The sequence below is a fragment of the Bactrocera dorsalis genome, chromosome 3 (genome assembly GCF_023373825.1).
Source record: "Bactrocera dorsalis isolate Fly_Bdor chromosome 3, ASM2337382v1, whole genome shotgun sequence".
In the NCBI taxonomy this organism is placed as follows: Eukaryota; Metazoa; Arthropoda; class Insecta; order Diptera; family Tephritidae; genus Bactrocera; species Bactrocera dorsalis.
Window position 1 is genome coordinate 90961528 of NC_064305.1, and position 24049 is coordinate 90985576.

Below are 24049 nucleotides of genomic sequence, written 5' to 3' on the forward strand. Positions count from 1 at the left end.
ATATTTTGGTCAACAAAACACATCTGCACAATTAATTTAAAAAACCACAATAGTTTATTTTTTTAAATAATTTTTCTTCCTATGCCATCCCTTCAAAGTGAATAGAAAGCAGTTTTTCAAATCACTTTTAATGGAAATTTATATTTAAATTTAAATTGGTATTAACACGTCTACATTTGCTGCTTTTTCACCTTGCTTACTGCTTTGATGAAAACTCTTTGCAAGTTTTTGTACAACTACTTCTATGCAAATCATATTAAAAGCGAAATTCTCTAATAATATTTTTATTTCATTTTTAAACATTCAAAGCCTTTTTTAACCTGTGTCAAATTGGCAAATTAAGAGGGTTTTGCATAATTTCTCAATTTTATTAGTAAAATCAAATATTATCGAAATTTTTAGACTAAATGGAAGCAGTGAGAATTTAGTAAGAAAAAATACACTTTATTATTTTAATTGATGGATAATTTCTATAATAGCATCAAGTATTTCCAATTTTTTGTTGCTGCCTCAAACTAGCATCGATTTTTGCTGATTACTCGTTAAGCATTCTGCTGTTCGATTTTTGTTAGTGTAAACTAAAATTACTAATTAATTTATTTCACACATGGCACGTACACATATATGACAATAAAGAAAATGATATGGTATTTTCATCTAATATGCTTACGCTTTGGAATAAAATATATATGTAGATGGTAGCTTAAATAATACTCTGAACTTGGTGCAACTTTATACTATTATTGCATCTGTTTTGTACCGTTTTGCTGTTTGTCAAAGCTCAAATTCAAGTAATAATGTTAAACAGTTAGAAGACCGAGAAAAGCGAATTTTCCAAATTTTTTTTTCAGAAAACTTTTTAAAAAAATTGTTCCCATATTATGGAATCTTTTAACTGTATTCTTAGACTAAGTATTAATAAAAATATTTATTTGGAAAAGAACTACAGCTGATTTTCGGGGGCTCTTCTCAAACAACCACTATATCTCTCAACTGGATCCTCTGAAACTAGAAAACCAAACAGATTTTGCTAAAGTTAAGTCTAGTAAAGCAAAATCAACGAAATGAGCAAAACAATTTTTTTAGACAAAATAGCGGTTTTTCAAAAAAATAAATTTTTGATGAAAATTTCGGACTTAAATTGTTTATAAAAAAAAATATTAGTGAGAAAAAATTTTCGATTAATTACTAAAAAATATATTTCAGAAGCTGATGTTAAAATTTTAGAATAATCGGTTGATAAAATATACATTTAGAAATAACGGAATATTACATGTAACGGTAAATATTATTTTAAAATTGTCTTCTTTCCATTTTTTACTAGAAAATTAAAACAAAAATAATACTTGGGTACCAAAGGCAATTAATGCTTTCAACTTACTAAACTGCAAGCACTAAATCTATTGCTAAGAATGAGAATTTAATTACTTTCTAACTTAAAGCTAACGTTATATAAGCTTTTTAATTCAACGTAATAAAGGATTTCGTTAATTGATTCTTCCTGGAAGCCTGTCATCACTCTCGGTGTGGCGATATTGACTTTCACTCACGCACATATGCGCAACAAATTTAGTATAATTAAATTTCAGTGAATGGCATGTCAAATAAATTGGTGTAATTAAAAGCGGCAAAGACTCTCGAAAGCTCTGCCGACATTCTCGCTGCAGTACAGTTGCAAGTTTCCCGGCAATCCGATTAGGCAGACGATAGAGAGTATATGTGGCAGCACAGCAACTGAATACACTGCACTGAATAACTGTAAAGCAGCATATTTTAAAATAGAATGGCAAATCTGCTTTCGGACTTTTTTGAAACGCCGGTGACATAAATAAGCACAAATGCAGAAATGCGCTGACAAAATAATAATATATTATAAGAATACCAACGAACGAATTTGGCGATTTTATATTATTAATATTACTCCGCGTTCTCTTCGCTCATACAAAGGGTTTCGTGGCCTTTCGCAGGTTACCAGACTTTGTGCAAAAAGAAGCAGTAGAGTGTTTTTGTTGTAGCGCGTAAATGCAGTGATTGCCATAAAATCGGCTTAAAAGTTGAACAACAAGTTCAAGCCGCGGCAGAGGTAATTTTAATTTTCTCGTTTTTTTTCGGTGAAGTCCAATGAATGAAAGCTGCACACAAAGCGAGTGCCAACCAATCACCTTTAAAGGTAAAAAAAGGAAAAAAATCATTATTGGCAAGCGATTCAAACTAATTGCCACACAGCATCGCCTGCTTTTGTGCTTTTCTTTGTTATTGTTTTTTGTTTTTTTTTTTTTGGGGCTTTTTTGTGCATTTTTTGTTCACCTCTTGATCAGATCGTCTGAGCGGCTTTCAATTTATTTGATTATCGCACGAGTTTTCCTTTTTTGCTCCACCTTTGCCATGCCACACATGCGGCCCCCCTCGATCCAATCATCTGGCCAATATTGGTGAGTTCTCCCATTTTTTTAGGCTATACCGTTACATCGCCTGGACCACGTTGTTATTTAAGTGAATTTTTATTGCCTTTTTTATCCGCTTTCGCCATTGTTGGTTATCGCATCGGACGTGGCTGGTGACGGAACTGCACACTTACGTGTGTGGGTGCGTGCCCCGCGTGCGGACGCGCGTGACTGGGACACAATGCGACCGCAGTGCGTATGTGTAATTGTCTGTTTATTTTCCGGCTCGCGCGTTTCTCGTCTTTTTTTAGTTTTTGTTGTTGTTGTTTTTATTTTTTTTATTTTTTCTACAAGGCTTCCTTATCTTTACTTCTGCGCTGCTCGAATGTTGCAGCCTTATCTTAATAGCTATTATTTTGTTGATTATGTTGTTGTCGTGTGCACACATGCAGACTGAGAGTTGTGGCCTTGGAACATTCAGCAAATGCAACGCACTCACACTCACACTCACACTCCACTCACTCATTCATTCACTCATCCATCCACTCATTCCGCTGTTCATTTTCTTATGCTTGTTTTCGACATTTCACCAGTTTATTTGGGTCACACACAAGGAACATAATTTCCTCTCTTATTTGCTGTTTGCTGGACCTTCTTTGCTTTCACCATTTCTCAGTTTCACATCGCGGTTAATTGAAAAAAAAATATTTGGAAAACCAACCTAAAAGTCATTGGAATACACACATACATATAAAGTAAAGACATAAACCCAAATACTAAGAACAAAAAAGATCTTATTACAGAAGGATGTCATTGTATTTTATAATTCGCTCTCATTATTTGTAAGGCGTTCACAAATGAAATTCCCAGAATTTGTGTTCCGAATTTCCACTGAATCCAAAATTGATTAGGAAAAATTTGAAATGCAGGAAATGACTTCTTAGAATCTTTGATTTGTGGTGGATCTTTACACAGTGCAGTGACTCTGTCCTCCTAATTTTTGAGAATTTCAAACTTTAATATTTGTTTATGTTTCTAATCGAAATTTCGTAAAATTCGAAGCTCTTTTTAGTTCACTGTCACCAACCCCATTTCATCTTTCAAAAAAAAGAAAAAAAAACACGTGAAGGATTACTGCTGAACGACTGTCAACGTTAGCCAGATAAAAATTCTGATCCCTTTCGGTTAAGGGGTTATATACAGTTAGAATTTCCATTAAATCGATTATTTAAGTCTACACACAGGAATTTTCCGGTGAATATTTTCAAAGTTATATGCAAATTTGGAAAGGCATTCCAGAGTGCTTGGAAGTACAAGGTCGACCTTTCAACGCGTTTTCTCAAAACGGTGATTTCAAAGTCAGTGACCAACATTAATTGAAAACGACTAAACCGATTAGTCTCGAAGCTTCATAAATATATTTTTTAGTAATTGAAATTTTTTTCAGAAATCAATTTTTTTCTGATATATCGCCATTTTGTCAACTACGAGTGCTCTCAGAGAGGAAAAGTGCAAATCGAATAGAAAATCGTTCGGCTGCTTGTTGTGATTGCAGCTTCTGGACGTCGAATCTTCCTTGTGTTTGTTGACGTGCGTTTTTTGCTGCACAGAGGCGGGTGCGGATCTTGGTTGCAACGAGATAGTGGTCCGAGTCGATGTTAGGACCTGGGAGCGTACGCACTTCCAAAACACTAGAAACTTGTCTTATGTCTATCACAACATGAACGAGTTGATTAGTAGCTTTTCGCTCCGGAGACAGATAGATATCTTGGTAAATTTTTCTCTGCTGGAAACTACAGATAACCATATCTTTGGCAACGCTGGCGATAAAGTTGCCAAGCACGAATTTGACATTGTGGCGGGGCAGCTCTCACAGGGGTAGGGCACGCTCATAGAAGGCAACTTTGGTCACATCGTCCTTTTCTTCCGTCGGGGCGTGGGCGCAAGTCAGCGATATGTTGAAGAACTTCGCTTTAATGCGGATTGTGGCTAGACGTTCATCCACCGGAGTAAATGACAGTACTCGGTGACGGAGTTTCTCCCCCACCACGAATCCCACATTGAACTTGCGCTCCCTTATATGATCACTGTAGTAAATGCCACAAGGACCTACTCGCCTTAGTTCTTGTACCATCTTATCCCCTTAAATCGTTATCCTTAATTTGTTTGATCAAAAGGTGATTTCTCTTCCGATGATTTTTGCTCCTTTTCAGTTTTGCTTAGTCGTACATGGGTACGCCCTATGGACGAAAAACAAAAGCAAAAAAAGCAATCCAAAAATTGACGAAATGGCTGCAGTTTAAAAAATTTTATTTTTCTCGAAATTTCGGTTGTTTTACCCTGCAAAAATTCGAAGTTTGTTCAGATCAAAAATCTGGCATGCCATTATTTAATGTACTAGATGAGAGTGAACAAAGTGGGAGATCGATTTCAAAATCTTGTATATTAATTTTAATGGCCTGTCGAAATCAAATTTCTACTTAAAGATGCTAGAAAAAAGGCTTACTTTTAGAGCTGGACGTAAGAAATAAAGATACTTATTAACTTCTTTGACTCTTCTGACAACTCCAAAATTATCGTATCACCAAATATATGTAAACTTGACATAAGAGAATATCTGTGTGTGGCAGAAATCTATTTCGAAACAAGTTTTTTATATTTATTAATTGACATTTAGTTTTCTACCAAAATGAATTTAAATAATGAGTATGCCTTATTTTGAGAATTCGTACACATTTTACGTAAATTCTGACACACTCTTCCAGTTATGTATGATTTCAACTTATTCCAACAATCACAATTTTTCTTATTTGCCTAAAAGTTAAAGAATTTTATTTATTTTTAGTCTCGTTGAAGGTGAAGCGAACGCACATTTCTGCTCCGCAAAAGTTTCTGCTAAATTCAGAATAAAATATTTGCACATTCAAACAATAAAATGGCGAATTCTGTTCCTACGCATATGCGTCATAACGGATATTTTACTGAAATCAATACAGACGCACGTCTTGAAAAAGCATACTATGCAAATAGAAAACCAATTTACAGCACTGACACCATTCTCGCCTACGATACCGTATGGTATAGCCTTGTAAAATATTGCATACATACATAAATACATAAATATATATATTTATTTACATAAATGTTATGTAAGCTTGAGCTGTGCAAATATTTGCAAAGCTATTTAAATTTTTCTCCTGAACCGTAAAAATGTACACTTGAATTAACAGAAATAAAATGTCGAGAGAAATACACTTTAGTTTTCAATTAGGCAACTGCCAAGCCAACTAAGTGTGCTTTTTATTTTATAACCTCGAATGAAAATGATGCCTCGCACAAAGGTGCTGGGCCAAGTTTCTGTAAGCTGAGTGCTCCACTCATCAGAAAGCTCCGCAAGCTGACTTCGCTGGATTGTTAGAAGAAGCCACTCAGTGACAGCTAAATCGTCTGAGGTGAAAGCGCAAACACCCTTAGATGATGTTACGGAAACTATCGTAATGCTAACTCGAACTAGTTAATGTTCAGCAGTTAGCCACGCACTTTACGCACTCCGCTATGCCACTGAGCTTATTAAGGCGAGTTGCAATTCGCTCCTTTGCATAAAATTTTCTCAACTTGAGCGGAAGTAGTGCAGTCGATATGCAGCAGAAGTACTCAAGTGGAAAACCAATTACATAATGCACTATGGCAGCAAGACACGAGAGATACACACACACGCACGCACACAGATTGTTGCTGCACTTTCAGTTCACAGTAAATTAAACAAGTTATGTGTCCAAATTAACAAGATTTCCCAAAATCCAATCAAATGAAATATAAAACGCTGTTCAAAGTTTATATTTCCTTCAATTTCCATTTGTAATATTGTTGAATTTTGAGCTGTTTTCTCTTGAGAAACTATGATTTGCACCTGGATTAACTGGCTTGCTGTAAACTTGAGCAAAATGTAAATAAATTTTCAATGTAAGAATTTGTGCTAAGAATTTTGAAAATTCAGTCATCAGAAAATAAGCACGCAGAAGGCAAAAGTGCACACTACCAGCTCTGGTGTAAAAGGATGTGGATCCCTACATAGAAGGGGGAGGTGGGGGTGGTTGATGCCGGTGAAAGCCATTCTAATGGCTTCTAAGTCTGCATAACGCTTTCCTTTCATGGGGAAATGCATTTTTCCGAAAAGGAAGAAGTCGCACGGTGGCTTATCAGGTGAATACGGAAAGTGGTTAATGGTTAAAATGTGATTTTTGGTCAAATAATCGATCAAAGCGTCAATCTAATGTTGGATTCTGAGCAATTTTTGGTCGTCAGTAAATTTTTGCGGAACAAACCGTGCACACAACTTTCGGAAGCCCAAATGTTCGGTCAAAATGCGATTAATCGATGTGTTGAAGATATTCAATTCCACTTCCATGAATTTCAATGATGATTTCAGCTGATTTTTGATGAATTTACGCACAGTTTCGATGGAATTTCCGGTGATGACGGATTTTGGTTGACCCACATGTTGATTGTCATTTATGTCTTCACGACCACTTTGAAAACGTTGAAACCACTCGTGCAATCTGCTACGAGATAGACAATCATCGCCATAAACTTGTTTCATCAATTCAACCGTTTCGGTAAAAGTTTTACCAATTTTAAAACAAAATTAAATGTTGGCTTTTTGTTCGAAGCTCATTTTCGCCACGATAACACAAACATACTGACACTTAAAACGCAATAACTTCACTTCCAATCAATGAAATGTATGAAATTTTCACTAGGCAATCGATAAAGATAGCAAATTCTAACGCACCAGTCGCTTCCAGGAGGCGCTAGATTCAAAAATTGCGGTTTACTTGGAAAACTTTTCGTGTAAAAGATTTTGTACTATGTTTCAATCAAAAAAAGCTTAGAAGCAAGAAAAAACGTTAATAGTTTATATGCTATAGTGATCCGATATCGGTGGCTCCAACAAATGAGCAGCTTTCTGTAAAGAAAAAGACGTTTGCAAAGTTTTAGATCCAAATCTCAAAATCTGAGGGACTAGTTCGGGTATAAGCGAGTAAAGATAGATGGCGTATCAGTTCGTCACGCTCATCACGTATGTATACTTTTTATAAGGCCTCCGAGGATTTCTTCAGTACGTTCCAAACCTCAAGCTTGCCAGCAAACAGTCACATATCACAAATTTTGCAATGGCAAGTGCTTGATAGAACAACAACGACTTCGCGTTGCAATCGAAATGGAAATATTCAAAATAAAAATTCAATGCTTCTAGTAAAAATCAAAAAAGAATTTCTTCATAATTCACTCAATGTATGCCATGCCAATGCTTTGCTAAACTTATTTGAATTGCACCACTTGTAAAATAAAAGCCTTGTGGGAGATCACAACGGCTCTCTTTAATATAAAATTGGACGTCAGTCAAAGCTGGATTACTTAAATTTTCATACCCTGGCTTTGTGTAAATTCGAATGAAGCTTAAAGCACTTGCAGCTAATATGAAATGAGAATGAAGTCTTTCGTAAGTAATAACATAAAACTAACAACAGCAACAACAAAGACAAAAAATGCGTGAGGTTTACTACAATTCAGCTACTCGGCAGCACTTCTGGCATTTACTTTGCAAAAGCCCATAGTTTTTTTCAAAGAAAAACTCTTAAAACTAAATTGTAGATATACAGTTATAGCCTGGTTTTTAAGAAAACTTTAAGGTCATCGCTACGAAATGGTAATGTCTGAAGAATTGCAGTTGGAGGCGGAGGTGGTGGAGAATGCACGGCATGGCATCGGATTTTGGCTGTTGCTCACCACAAAATTTCGCAGCTTTTGTGCTTGCCTCGGCGTTCGCAAGAAATATGCGCAAATATATAACAACTAGAAGAAACTTGAAACAAAATAAATGCGCGCACTTACTCATACACCATATTTTCGTAATATTCTCGCATTTATTCCGCTCCTTTTGGTCGCTTTTCTGCATTGCAAAGCACAATTGTAGAGAATGATGGTGTCGAAATTTCGTATTTCTTTTTCGTATTTTTTTTTATTTTTTGTATTTTGCACTGACAGCTGGAAAATGAAAAAGTTTGCTGCTAATATTTTACTGCATATTAAGTCTTTATTCTGGAGCTCTTTTTAAGCAACACTACTCCTTCATAAAGCAAGTATTTGAACCCGCTTTTATTATAGTCCCTCTCCCTCCTACCCACTGTTTGCGAAGCAAATATGTTTAGGGTTTTATGTTTCATATTTTCTCACTCTCCATATCAACGAAGAAATATAAATGAAAACGAACGTGAATAGCATGATATGCACAGTGGTGGCGCGTCAATTATAACTGACCACATTTTAGCAATTCATACAAATAAAAGTTGCATGGGAAAGGAATTTTGGTAAAATCTGTGTACTTTACTTTGAAAATTATTTATTTTTGAATCAAATATTCATTTCTTGAGCAACAAAAGTTTGCCAATTTACTAATTGACAGTAGTACTAGTATGTATAGATCGTGTTGGATTCCTGTCACCCAAAAGCAACACAAGTTTTCCTCATCCAGCCATAGAAAAAATTTACAAGTCACTCTCCACTCAAGTTTAATGTTGTTCTAACACGAATTCGTCACACTGTGTGCGACACAAAGGCATGCCACATACAAGCGCACTCAATGACTGTCGATGAAAGTCAACAATGGCGGCGAATAGTCACATAATAAAAGAAAAGATGATTAAGCAGAAATGTATGAAGCCGCGTTGAATGCCAAAAACGAATTCTAGCGCACAAACAACCGCACAGATCTCTATACAATAGCTATACTTCATAGACTACATCAGAAAATGAGAAAGCAAATTTCGGGTAAGACAAACAAGTATAACACACACACACACATCGATTCAAAATACTTTCGCCACCAAATCGTTCTGGTTTGTTTGCGTTCGGTTACGCCGCTTCCACCCGCATTGCGCCGGCTAGAAGATGACAATAACGGTAACTATGTAGGGCTTAAAGAATGGTGAGTTGAAAGAGCACGCAAGTAATCGTTCATGCACACAATGTTTTGGTATGACGCCTAAGCTTCCAAGAAAATCTTGAATTGCGCCCCTAACGCCACCAAGAATATGAAGAGTAGAAAGTAAAAGTGGAAGAAGAAAAGCAAACAAACCGAGAAATGAGAGAAAAGCCGGCAATTTCATTTGCAAATGTGTCATCTCGCAAGACTTTAAGAATAACACGAAGTTGGCCGGGGCGTATGCGCAACTTTTACTAATGAACAGCACGACAGCGTCCATACTGCAGTAGTGTGAGCGTCAGCGCTTAGGCAGCACAAAATAAACAGCAATGAGCATATTAAAATGAATGAAGCGTAAAAATTATCTGCCATGGTCGCCAGCGCAGGATTAAAAGCTTAAGCAGCCGAATTGGTCAGCGCACCCCGGGCGCTGGGCACTGGCCGCCAAGCAGCTAAGACAATGATACGCTTAGACAGTTGTTGCTTGCCGAGTGATTGACGATGCGACGACAGGCCATTATGAAGCTTCCGCACTGCTTATTCTTTGTTTTCGGCAAATTTCCGATTTTCAGCGGCGCACACAGAAGGAATAACAATTAGTTGCTAATTATGCGCCAAATCGCTATTGAAGTGACTGAGTAATGAATTCAATTTGTATGACTTCTGAACAGCTAGTCTAACAGCGCTCAGTATTTATTTGCTTAAGCGAGTATTTACGCAAACAAAGGCGAACAGGAAAAATCCAATTAACGGCAACATTTTTGAGCATCTCTACACACACACACACACAATTGCACTTGATCTATCTAGGCGCTGCCTTGAGTCATACACTTACTGTGTTTGTATGCACTGTTATATAATATGTATGTATATATGAACATACTTCACCAAAACTGGCGACTTTGATGAAGGACCTGTCGACGGAAATGTACGAATATTGCCTCAATTATCGATGTGTCGATATATGACTGTACACAAGCGAACAGAAATTGGGCATGAGGTACAAAGTGTTTAAAGCTCTGTGTTACCATGAAAGAAAAGCTTAAGAAAGGTCATTTAACGTGACATGTGATTGTTAGTAGAGCTACAAAGCAGTTGGTAAGCAATTTGTGAAAAAAAAGAAAAATTCGATTCTTGGGTGGTTATAATAAGTTAATGATGTACTTGACGCCAAGAACTCTATTTTTATTAAAGCAAAGCACTCGTTAACCATTTTCTGAATTGCAAAGAAATATGAAAACTCGGGGTCATATCCTCTAGTCAAAGCAACGGCTAGCATTATCGACCTCTCAATACAGGCAAAAGGAGATTGCCACATAAACATTCCATTCTGGGGCCCATTCGTAAAGCATCAACAACGAAGAGTTAATTCTTGGAACTATAAAAAAACTCTTTCGCAAACTAGTTAACTGCCGAAACGGATTGCGAAAAGTTTTTCACAGCAATTAATTAGTTAATTACAGCTGTTGCCTGTCTTGTGCCCCTCTGGTGCTCTCACATCTGTTCAACTGGTTTCAGCTTTTGTGCAGCAGTTTCATAGCGAGCCATAGAGCAATTCGCAGTGCCATTTCTTCAGCACTTTTCGTCTTTTATACGCTCGTTTACACTTTCATTTCAGCACTAAAGGCAGTAAAACATTCGACTAGCTCCTTCTAAGAGACGGACGTGTTGAGAAATTCACAAAGAAGTCTATAACTTGCAACATTTCAACAAATTTAATTCTTAAATTCACAGAGCGCGCTTCTTGCTGAACCATAAATTGCCACATCAGAAAGAGAAGGCATATAACTATATGCTGACGGAAATGTATTGCATAAAGAGCGATGTTCATTGCGACAAAACTATGTCACTTTATAAAGAAAATTAATTGAGATATATAAGACATTTCCATCTGTGCCTTTTACAATTATTAATATGAAGAGCAAATAAATTAATTAAATTAATTTGCATGTCTATTTGCCGAAAATGCTTCCGCTACATGAGCAGAATTGCATCGAACTAATTGACAAACTGTTGTAAAGCGCAAACGACAAGTAGAGATAGAGTTCAAAGAGGGAAAACCAAGTGAGCATAGTGAAACATCCCGGAATGCATCGTAAACATTGAATTCTATAAGGATAAAAATCTAAATAAATTGTCTGCATCAATCATCAAGAAATAATCATCACCACCAGGAAAGCTCATTTAGTTTACTTTATTTTTTTTTTTTTAATTTTTCTTTGCATTAAATAAAGTTTTTTATTACTAAATAATATTTATTTTTATTTTTTTACCTTTTCAACTATCATATCTTCACTTCAAAATTTCAAACATGTGGCAACCTTCGAGAGCGTTCAACAGGCGGCGTTCATCAGCATGTGTAGTGCACTAAACGCCATCCTGCACATATTGCCCGTGGACATCCTCGGAAAGTGCATGGCTGCACAAGTTGACATCTGATTCAGAGAGTCTGAGTTCCTAAAAGTATACGGGTCTGAGCACTCGGATATCCCCACTCAATTTGACTTCATGCCGGATCACTTGAACCATGGAGTCGCCAACCGAACTCTCTTTCTCTACCCAAATACCAGCGAGAAAGCTGTGGGTGTAAAGAAGCTGTTGGAAGAGAGGAGCAGTGAGCTTTTTCATGGATGGTTCAAAGCTTGGGGGTAAGGTTGGTGGAGGCGTCTACTGTCAGGATCTATCTATCAAATCCAGTTTCAGACTTCCTTACTATCGCAGTATCTTCCAAGCTGAGGTTGCAGTTATTGAGCTAGCAGTAGATTTACTGCTCCGGAGTCTAACCTCCTTCAGATAAGTGACTGTACACTCAGATAATAGAGTGACGATACTAGCCTTGAACTCATTTACAATACGTTTAGGGCTTTTGTGATACTGACTGTGACTGATATGAATGCCAAGCCACAGGCGGAATCACAAAAAGCTGATGAACTAGCAACAAAAGGCACCCTAGAACACCTATCGGTTCGTATCCTCTTGTGTTCTACTGCTAAATAGCTGGGTTTCGCGGAAGCTTAGTCAGCGATGGGCCACCATCGGTACATGCGCTGTCGCAAAAGCCTTTTGGCCCAAGATTGATCAGAAGAGACCTATTAAGGCTAGCCTCTCCCTGGTTGTGGAACTTTTAACAGCCATTGCCCGTCCACGCAGTAAGGCTGCCACCTGCAGAAGCTGTAAGGAAGAAGTTACAACAAAAACGAAATTTAAGAACGTGCTTACTACAATTGAAATTTGGGACTATATATTACGTGAGCGCACAACTAAAAAAGATCACAAATAAAAACTGTCTGTCGTAACCTAACCCCAATGTTTATCCCTTTTATTCTTGAGTTCATTAAAAAAGGGTTGACGATAACTCAAACTACATATATCACACATCACGCGTTGATATTGTTACTATTTACTGCTGAACAGCTAATTAATAGTCAAAAATAAATGTGTGTGGGCGGTGGTGTTAAGTCTATAAATTTAATCGAATATTCGTGCCAACAATGGAAAATCTCTACAAATGAGCACCTTTCGAACCCTTTTGACTAATTAAAAATATTAATTTATTTTCTTATGTAATATATAACAAATAGCTCACAGCCAACAGCAGCATTTCACGAATTATCGGCGGCTCTGTTCAAGCGTACGACAGACCTTCCACTATTTTAGTGAAATCCCAGCAGCACCTAGCCCTTAAAAGTGTGTTAATATGTAGCAGAATGTGTTATTAAATTTCCAAACAGTCTCAATTTTAAAGTGTGCAGACACAACAACAAACTTTGGGCGAAGACATCTTGCTGTAAACCTAAAAATTTCGATGTCGTACAAAGAACATAAATGTAACATTAAATGCAGCTTAGAAACCCCTAGACACGCTCACAAATTAACTTATGATGCTAGCCTGTGTAAATTGAATAACGAACACACACATGCACAAACACACACTTTAATGTATAATTAAATACATGTGTGCCTAGTAGCAATGACGTTTGTGGATGCCTTTCGGTATTCAGAAATTATTCAAAAACACATCCCAGCAAAGCAAAAGAAGGTAACTGGTATGTAGTTGACCCAGAGGGTGCTGCCTTTCGCTTTGGTTTGCCAATACTATATGAGCCAAAAACATATCACAATTACGATTCGCAGTAAGTACAACACTACAGCGACAATTAACGAAAACTTTAATATTGGCAAAGTGTATAGTAAAAGATGGGCTAAAAAGAGACGAAAAAACTATCTGAGGACTGTCAAAAGCTTAGCAAATTCGCTGGCTCGTGTCGTAAGGATACGTTTTTTGGCATGACCATTTTGGTAAGATGAAATGGAGAAGCTTCACTTAATCAGGGTAAGCTTTTTTAACTAACAATTATTACTGGAAAAAAATTAAATGAAATGAAAAAATTAGGTACAGATTTCCAAAAAACAAAATTTGCAAATAACACCCTTTAAAAAAAAACTATCTTTTTTTTGATAGTGCTAGGGATAACTTATGCGATGATTTCAAGTGTCCAGATTACGAATTTGTTCATAAACGTATTGAATGTGCTCTTGCTTTTATAATATTTGCATCTCTATCTCCAATTATAAAGCTTTCTAATAATAAAATTTTTATTTCCAGTCATTCTTAGGGTTCTAAACCCGTTTTTTGCGACGAATAACGCTTAAATAGTATTCCTTGTTGGAATTCGGAGTGCACCTCACCTCGATAATCGAAGAAAACTGTCTACATAACCTTGATTTTTGAAGTGCTTTGACGTGTTTTTTCGGCTTCAGCTCACCTTTCACACGATCGGTCGATTGACGGACGGTTTTTCATGTCGTAAGCATAGATCATAGATTCATCGTCAGTAATGATGTTCAGTTTCATGAAATCGGTGTAGTCGGAAAGCATTATTTCATAGACGTGTTTTTCGGAAAATTTAGTGATTTTGGAACCAACTTTCACTTTTCTTAGGCGCAAAAGGTTTTCACGGATCTTTCTCATATTTCAACGATGCCAGTAAGATCTTTATTGACGGGTTGAGTATTAGTTGATGCGGATGGATATCCTGGACGTGGTCCGTCGTCAACGCGTCCTCGACCCTCTTTGAATAATTTATACCAAGGTTTGGTCCTCAAATACGTCAATTCATCAAAAATAAAGATTTTATCAAAGTTATGACTTTTCTGGAAAGTGTAGCCTGATTTTTTTTAAATATGTCCAAAATCGATCTTATATCAGGGCTTTAAAACAGTGTAATTAATAATATAGACATCTGCCAATTGTACTCGTATGGATCTCAACAACTCCTTACTGTTACCCATCACAGATGTAGTTACGTAAAATATTGGCAAATCACCATGAATCATGAATTATTACTAATTTTCATACGTCACCGGAAGGCAAATTAAGCAGTTCCAATTACATCGCATTTGGTTTGCTGGTGTCTAATCTCCTTAGCTCAAATATCCGGCCAATATCCGTTACAGCACACATTACAAGCGCGTGCGATGTTTGTTTTAGAATGCTGCCAGTGTTGTTGTTGGAAAATATTAAATTACCACTTGGCGGCAATCAACGACAGCAAACATCAGCGCCAGCAACATGCCAAGAACTCAGCCAGACTGACGGACTGACAGACCCAAAAAACAAAACACACACAAATTATGTGATAATGTCAGAACACCGAGAAAGAAAAGCGGCGAGGAGGGCGCGGCGCGCTGCTTTGTTTGCGGCTCGGACAGCATCTTGAAATTCTATGACCTTGTGGAATTCAGTAGCTGCTCTAAAGCGTTTACACAAAAAAAAACTACACTTTCACCAACACAATTTAGAAATATTTTGGTTTACACGCAGGCACAAGCATGCGTGTGTGTGTGTGCTGGCGCGTAAAATGCACAGCCACTTTCCACTGTAGTAAAACGAAATATTTTTTTATATCTCAGTGAAAATTATTACATTAGAATATAAAGCACATTATCAGATGGGGTGAGCAGCTGCCGCACGCACACACACACACAAGCAAACACTTGCTCTCATTTTCATTTTGGCGCATAGCGCTCGTGCAATTTCATACAAAGCAAGGCATAGTTCAAGGCGCAAATGCTCGCAGCAGTGATGCCGTTGCTGCTTACACATTCTTGACGCCCCGAGACAGAAGAAACAAAAGAATAAATTATGGTAATTTAATAAAAGTTATTAATAAAAATAATATTTGAAGAAAGCGCGCTGCAAGTAAGCAAAGTCAGTCTGTCTATCGCGCTGGTGAGCTGGTGGGAGTGTGGGCAAGTGGCTGCCTGTGAATGTGCTACATAAATTCCCTTAAACTATCCACATTCTCGCAGGCGGCGCACAGCAACAACGAGGCTTGTTTTTAGTCATCGTGTCTTGGTGTGTTTCTTCATTTATTATTTCATATTATCGCGCTTTTCTCTTTGTGTCTTCTACCTTTACCTTTTGGCTTGTGGCACTGACGCGCGTCTGCTTCCATCAAATTAGCATCCAACCTGTCAAGCGCAACGCCATCACCTCGCCTTAGTTCCCCATGGTGGCAATGTGCATCGCCAGTTTCCGCCTTACAACCAATTTTTTCATATTTATACCCTGGACACAAATAACCTGATCACTTGTCGCCGATATCGGACAACTATAGCATGAAACTCCTATACAAATCGAATAATTGGAAGCAAATGCTTGTGTGGAAAAATATTTCATTTGACGCGAAATCTTTAAGAAAACTGACAGATCTTATTATCCAAAGAATCGCTACAAAAATGCACCTGTTAAGGGTATTAACGAAGTTAACGTGCTTTTGTTGTTTCATAGTGTTTTTATATTTATTTGCGCTCTTTTATGTGGGCTTTTAGACGCGTGAAAACAGCTTTTAGTCTGCCCCTGCTTTTGTCTCGTAAAATGCGTATCTAACTATAACTAATAACGGTAGTAAAGCAGTAAGAAATTCAGTTCCACGAAGTATATACTACACTGCAGAAGAATAATGTGAAGTAATGAAATTTTCACTTCGGAACTGGCGCTTTAAAAATGCAAATCAAGTAGAAATTGACGCCAATGAGGCACAGTATTGTGAACAGTAGAGTCGAGAGTTGTACTTGTAAATCATAAAGGAATATTGCATAACTGAAATATAGAAATTCTTAAAAATATATAATAAAGCACTTTCCCTGGTTTTCTGCCTTGCTTTGCTCCGCTACTCAAACAATCTCTTTATATTGTTAAAAAAAGTATTTAATAACATTGAAATCGAGATACCTCATAGCTATGTAGATTTATAGAAGTTTCGAGCGCAATTTTGATGTTTCGTACTTTTGAAATATTTAACAAGATTTCGCTATACAAAAATGACAGTTCTTAATCTCGTCTCCGAGGTGCTTTGAATCTAATCTATGCGAAAATTCTCTGTGCGACCCTCATTTAGCACCATCTTCTTGTCAGCATTGGAAATCTATTACATTATCACAGCTGATTTAGGCACTACAAAGAGAAAGAAATTTTAAAAAAGAAGTGAATTAAATGCAATGAATATGAATTCACCCAAATATGTACTTTCAAATAAAAAAAATGCGTCCATTATTTCCATTATATGGAAAATATTTAAAACTTTTCTATCAAAATATTATAAAATAATTTTTTCTTTTAATAAATACTAAGCGAAGTGCATTATTTAATGGCAAAAACATCTGTTTTATCATCTGTACAATGGCAATGAGAACGGGCTAGATTAGTGAAGAGATTAAATGTAATCTTATCACTTAAATTTTTTGGTGGGAACATAGCATAAGGGTCCTATATGTGATATTATTGTGATAATTTGATAAATCTGTATTCCGTTAAGTGGAAGAATTATATGGAATTTAAAAATTGTTATATAGGAAGTAGATGTGGTTTTCCCTCCGACTTCGCCCATTTTCACAGTGTATAGTATTATAGGAATATATAAGTATATACTACTATATATTTGGGTTACCTCAAATACCATATTTGCTAAGCAATTCCTGATAAAAGAATTTCATTTAAAACCGAACGGCCATAAAATCCTTCCCAACCATATTGATTGTGGAATTTATGGGGTTACATGGGTTTACGGGTTTCAAGAAATCCAATATTTTTTATTATTAAATTCTACAACGCCTCTAGAATATAAAATATGTCATAAATTTTCAAGTTGATCCAAGTAATAACACTTTGGGGAGCCTTGAGAACTTGTGCGCTCGAGACTAGCTAGGCTAAGTGCGCTGTCTTTGAACGTGTTTTTCTCGAAGTTTTTGAAGTCGGTAGGCAAGATTTCTCGATAGCTAACTGATCTTCGTGAAATTTTACAGAGGTCTTTGAGATACAATTCTTAAGGACTAGGACGAAGGATTTTTTCCATCGATTTCACTGAAATTTTCATTTTTTGTAAAAATTTCTGCCAAAAAAACAATTTACAGTTTTTTTCCTTCATCAAAGTTCTAATTTAAGGTTTGATTGATTGTCGTTTCTTTTAAGTCGTTCGTGAGTTATAGCGTCGCAAACATGGAGCAAAACAAAGAGAAAATACGACATATTTTACAGCACTACTACGATAAAGCCAAAAATGCATCTCAAGCCGCCAATAAAATTTGTGCAGTTTATGGACCCGATACAGTTTCCATTTCCACCGCACAACGTTGGTTTCAACGTTTTCGTTCTGGTGTAGAGGTGGTCGAAGACGCGCCACGCTCCGGAAGGCTTGTCGTCGAAAATTGCGATAAAATCGCTGAATTGATCGAAAGAGACCGGCATAGTAGTCATCAAACCATTTGAAGAAGATATGTACATTTAACCAATCAGAGGGTGGGACCAAGCCCTCAGTAAAATCCCAAATAAAATGATCGAATACGTTAAATACGTTAAAGGCTCAGAGTCTAGTTTGGAACTTATTTGAATTTCTGCAGTGATAGATATCGGGATCCTTCGGAACTGCCGAACACTCGACTGATTGGGAAGGTAACGAATTCATTAATAACAAGAATCGGAGCACTAAATGAAGTAGAAGCTTTCTCGGCTAAAGCAATATTTCTGATTGTTAGTAAAGTGCTAAATTACCCAATTCATTTTCAGGAATGCTTTAATGTGGCGTTCAGTGGTGTGTCAATAAATTTGCTAACAATAAATTTGCTAACATACTTAAATTTATTGCGCCATTCAACCAGAAATATGGTGTGAATACTCAATTTAAATACATTGGAAAATCATGAATATTTAATACCAAACTCACACACACACACACACATGAATAAATACTAAGAACACACATTTTCGAATGCAAACACACACACACTACGCAGAAACAATGTTTAAATAAGAGAAATCGGAAATTAAAAATAAACAAAATTTAAGTTCCGGCTTTCAGACAGCGCACAAAAACCAAACAGCAAGAACAACAACAGTATTACAGTTATTATCTTTACATTCAATTTAATCTCACTGAAAACGAAATAAATTAAAGGCTGCTTGGTCATAAAGTTGCCACGCTGCCGTTAAGAAATGTAATAAATTCGGGAATTCTTTGCGCCGCCGACAAGATGGCATGAAGAATGGCCCACACACACACTCACACACAGCCGCAAAAGCCCAGCGATTTCCAACATTTCATTTTAGGTGAAAGCTAGCAATGGTCACCAGTTTCGCTTTCATTGCGACGCTTTTTTTTCGCTGCTTAGAACATAAATTCATGTGCACGACTTCATTGCGCTGCCTCCACCACACGCTCCAGGCACGCGCTTCGCACCAGACCGGGCCCGAAATTAACTTTCGACTCACTCATATCGCCATGAAATACGCGCTCAGGTATAATTTACGGCGACTTCGAGAGGAAGTGAAAGCGCCGCCAAAAGTAACTTCTTACCGCATTTGCCACGGAGTCTACTGGGAGCCCGCCCCTTCTCCGTTGACATTGCCGCCGCTAATGGCTGTGAGATTTTCGGCTCACAAAGCCATAAAATGTGGCAGAAAGCGAAATTTAAAGCGGAAGCTGGCATAGCGGAAAGGATGTCGAAAGGCATGTTCGCCAGCCTCGGGCGATGAGAGAGTTCATATATCAGCCGCAACGCTGGGCCGGAGTATGCTGCTATTTCAAGCAGTTATCGCATGAGTGGGGGAACTTAGAAGCATTTGTGCATACATCATAGTAGTATTGATATACATATGTACATACATATGTATATGTGCATGTATTTGCACAGACATGAGCACACAAACAGACATTTTACAATCAGCTAATAAATTTGCATAGCCAAACAGTGCCAATCACAAAAAGTGGTCGGAGAGTTGTACTCGTATGCATGCTTCTCGCCTGACTGTGGCAAATTCGTTACTAACTCACACTCCAGCTCATAAATAATTCAAATGTGGTAAAAGTCAATATTATACAAGCCATTAAATGCATTCTGCAATAATTGATTCAAACTTCCCCAATCGCGTGCGTGTGTTTTCTTTTATTTTGCGAGACTATGAAAATATTGTTCACACTCGAATAACTTTCCGGGAATGCGTCACTGCTTAAAAGACGAAGTTAATGAAGGAAATGGGGATGAGTAAGTAATTATATAGAAGAAGCTTTTCAGCCGCTTTTACAGAGCTCTTTTTAATTTCGGCATGCGGTAAGTATTAAAAAAAAGCAGAAGATAGATCGGAAGCTCTTTACCCGCTTTCTAGTAAGAATATCAATAATACAAGCAGAAAGCGTGTCAAGTTATTATCTACGTTAAGGCCACTTATGTAATGACTCGACCAATCTGGAATGTGTCAATTTGAGCACATTTTCTCTAATCACGACTGTTGCAAACAGGATCTTGACGTCATGTGATTAAGCTCAAGTCAGCTGAATTAACTCTAAATCCTTCGCATATCTCAAACAACACGATAAGCTTTTATTTTCGTAATATTACTGAAATTTTAAGATAAAGTAAACGAAGAGTTCCAAAATTTCTAGAATATCTGGTCTTCAGGACATATTGACCCTTAACTTATGGAATGAGCTGAAGAGTTAACTATTATACTCGTATCTGGGTTGAAGTTCATCATCAGCCACACAAAACCATTCACAACGTAGAAGGTGTTTACTCATATCATAGGCATCAGTGTTTAATCTGAATTTATAAGTGTGAAAAATGTTTTAAAAATTTTTACGAAACTTTATGATTCCATGAAATGGAGAAGTCATTTAAATTTTTATAGTAAGAATCAGCTTAATTCAAATCAAAGAAAATCAGAAAACGTTTTTTAATCAATTTCAACTTTTAATGGCATAATTTGTACCGAAAATGAGTAACACATTTTTAATAAAGATAAAATAAAGATATCATATTATAATTTAATTTAGTATCTCCGGTTGCTTTTGCCTGAATTCAATTCGAATCCGGCTCCTTTCCCTTTCATTACTGTCATTTCATCGATATTTAAAGCACAAAAAGTCCTGCCTCTTTAAGCAAAAAAATGTAAAAAAGCATAATTAATTGAAAATATTTTCCTAGTATTAAATATAATAACAAGTGTACATATATTGTGTAGTCGAAAAAGTCTTTTTGTATTTCTAATCAAACTAATATATGTATTTATGCTAATAAATAAATAAGCAAATATGTACTATTTCGGTACACCACTTTTTGCCATTTTTTCGCTAGAGACATTATTCTATCAGTGTAAATCGCAATTTCGAAATTTCCAGTACGGAAGCGAGCGACCCACTGTTGTGCTACACGAACTTACTACCCAATATATAAATATTACTCAAATTAAACGATAATATTTGTACTCTTGCAACATGTTGCTACAAAGTATAATGATTTTGTTCATCTAACAGTTGTTGGTAACACCTAAAACTAATCGAGTTGGATATAGAGTTATGCATGTATATGTAAATTATCTGGTTGACAAGACGAATTGAAGTTATAGCCATAAATTGTCCAAAAACAAAAGGTGCAAGTCCCCAGGTACCAAATATTTGAACCTCAGTGCCTACAGTTGACTTCTTACCCCAAATATCGGTGAATGTGTGAGATATATAATTGAAGTTCAGTGATAATATTTTTCTGACAATGGCATGTACCACAAATGGGTTGCATGATATCAACACTTCCCTTAGCTCCCTTATCCCTAACACAACGATATTCGAACTTCCAGATGTTTTTTTACCATACATCAGCCAATATGTGAGTTTTCTCAATGAAAATTAAGGAGCATATTTTATTCAGTGTATCTTTGTGCCTAAAATAGATAAAATTGGGCAGCAACTTGACTTAGCGTCCATATAACCAATATCCGGATTTTCGAATACCCGTTTAACTGTACACCATATAATTGGTGATGGTGCATTTGTGACGAACCTTAATGAAACCTTGCCCATTTAATTGCATAAGTAATGGCAAAAAGTAGATAAAATCGGGTCAGTACTATATCCTACATACTATACTTACTTGTATACTAAGATCTTCAAACTTTCGTCAAAATTATCAAAAATATACGAAATTGGTCCCAAATTACATAAATTCCCATATAGTAGTACATATCGTCACCTGAAATGCAAAATAACGTATCATCAAAAAATTCGAAATTGAGTGTCTTATGGATTATGCTTCACTACTTCAAATTACATACATAATATTACATACGTTCAACATTTTCAGGTTCTGCTTCAGGTATAAACCAGTTTTAACCAATATTAAAATTTTGTTTTACTCATGTTTCATTTTACTTCGTGCTTCATTCATGCCATTTAAATTTCCGAAAATGCTTTTACGTTATTTTGCATTTCAGGTGACGATATCGTAATTACTTTCGTTACTCAAACAAATCTTATGACGAATTTGTCGGTCAGTACATGAGTTTTATAGTACTACTGTGATCAAATTGGAAGGTGAATTTTGTTCCTTTCATCTCCTTCAAAGTAATCCACTCCCTCTGCAATACACTTATGCCAATGAATATTCCAGTCATCATAGCAAAGTTTAAGCACTCTGAAAAATTTCAGAAGCTTTACTGGACGCAATGGAGGTGATGTGATCCCTATACGTTGGTTAGTTTTTAAATTTGAACCTTGAAACTTGAGGTACTTCAACACACTTTAAATTTAAGGATTTTTCAGAAATTTTCAGAGTAGCACTCAAACACCTACAAAAGAGGATAACATAGGGCGCCCCATTCGTAGCTTTTCATCATTCACGGGGTGTTATGAAAACACAGGTCCGAGAATAAGTTAAGTATAATTAGATCATAGATTTTATATAAAGAATATATTCAGTTCACTATATTTTGTTCAAAACTATTTAAATGGTTCTTTTTTTTGAATTATGAGTAACAATAGAAATCTTCATTGGTAAACCTTGCTTTACGTTTCGTTCGAAATAATATTATTTTGATAGTTAAAATATTTATTAAGTAACTTTTAAATACTCACTTATTTAAGAAAAAAGTTAGATGCAACTTTCTGAGCCAAACATTTGTATCTGAATTTTTAGTTTATTAAATTAATTATTTTCTTACTACTGCACTTTCTTATTTTGACGCTAATAAAATATTAAACTATACATTTAAACTACACTTTTCACTAAATTTTCAATTATTCTATTTTTATTTTCATTTAAGGATTTATTCCTCTATATTTTTTCGATAATTCTTACAATTAATGCACAGAAGCATTGGTAGCAAGCACTCACTTCCAAGTTTGAAGCACTGCACTGTTGGAATTTTAGCATGAATTTAAGTATTTAATTTGAATATATTTTATTTAACGACTTTTTAAATTTTAATCCACAACTCTGTAAGAAACACCCGAGAGAGCGCCCAATACAATTTGAATAGTAACTGTCTGGCCCGCACCAATGCACTGTTTGCTTATCATTTTGTTTGTTTGCTGAATGCCATCTTCGCGACTTGGGAACACAACTGCATCGCGACGCGCCTTTCAACGAACTAAACTGAAACGATTGACCGTCTTGACACCAGCAAAATACCACGCTTAGACACCACACATGCGTCTGCCATTGGCGGCATCTCGCCCGTCGTCGCCCTCATCGCTCGGCACTTCGGCGTGCGTGCGTGTGGTGAGTTTCGGCGCACCGGCCGATTACTCCACATACAAGGCGGTTCCACGAGTCCGCAATGCAAAAGTGAAAGTTAAGAAACGTCGGCGGTGATCATCTCACGTGCGATGCATTCAACTTGGAGGACACGTGTTAACTGGAGGCCTGTGCACTTCTGCGCCCGCAGTGGTCCAAGTACAACTTGGTGTGGTGAATACACAACATAAATATGTTTCCAACATCGCACGGCTAAGAAACAATAGTGTGAGTGTGTTAGTGATGCGATGTATTGATAAGAAATGTTCTTAGGAAACCACAGCGGAGGCAGCAGAATTAATTTGGTCTCCGCACTTGACGGATGAAAGACCTAATGCTTTTCAATGCTCGGAATTTAATATCAGACATATCGATAAAATAACCAAAGATTTTCCAGCAGAATCTTTTCAGTTCGTATTATCATTCTGCCTAACTAAAACCGATTTCTTCAAGTTTTTGATTCTTTTAGAAGATAGTAATCGTTTCGTAACGTCGGATCCCACTTTGACACCTGTGAATGCTGGTCATCTGTGATTTTCAAAACTCCGAGATCTCCGAAACTGCAGTCTCTTATGAATCGCGAAGCACCTTCAAATTACTACAAAATTTTTTGGAC

General features: G+C 36.6%; 1 protein-coding gene across 1 annotated transcript in view; it reads right to left on the minus strand.

Annotated features, from left to right (window-relative positions):
• Positions 1 to 23556, minus strand: part of LOC105230709 (uncharacterized) — a 147383-nt gene extending 123827 nt beyond the window's left edge. The window contains exon 1 of the mRNA XM_049451604.1: positions 22773 to 23556. The gene's annotated coding sequence lies outside the window, so the exon portion shown is untranslated. The remainder of the gene's footprint in view (positions 1 to 22772) is intronic.
• Between the last annotated feature and the right edge of the window lie 493 nt (positions 23557 to 24049).